Below are 516 nucleotides of genomic sequence, written 5' to 3' on the forward strand. Positions count from 1 at the left end.
GATTCAAAGGTACTGTACAGTTCTTGTTCTATAGTTTGAATTTCCCAAGTGATTTGTTTGTAGACACTCAAGTAGCTGTTAGACTCAGTATTTTTTTAAGTCTTATTATGATATAATAAGGAGCTCTGGTGGCTCAGTGTCTAAGACATTTGACTGCTAACCAGAAGGCTAGCAGTTCAAACCCACCAGCCACTCCATGGAAGAAAGACAGGACAATCTACTTCTATGAAGATTTACCACCTCAAAAACCCAGTGGGAGTTATCATGAGTCAGAATCAACTTGATGGTAGAGGGGTTTTTTGTTGTTGTTATTATGATATAATACACACAACAAAAATTTGGTATTTTAAACATTTTTAGATATACAATTCAGTGGCTTTAATTACATTCACAGTATTATGCAACCATCACCACTATCTATTTCCAAAATTTTTCATCACCCTTAACAAAAACTCAATGTCTCTTAAGCAATAGCTCTCCACTCACCCTTCCTTCTAGCCCCTGGTAATTAAAAAA

This window comes from Orycteropus afer, unplaced genomic scaffold (genome assembly GCF_000298275.1).
Source record: "Orycteropus afer afer isolate SDZICR_OR568_19922 unplaced genomic scaffold, OryAfe1.0 scaffold00286, whole genome shotgun sequence".
Lineage (NCBI taxonomy): Eukaryota > Metazoa > Chordata > Mammalia > Tubulidentata > Orycteropodidae > Orycteropus > Orycteropus afer.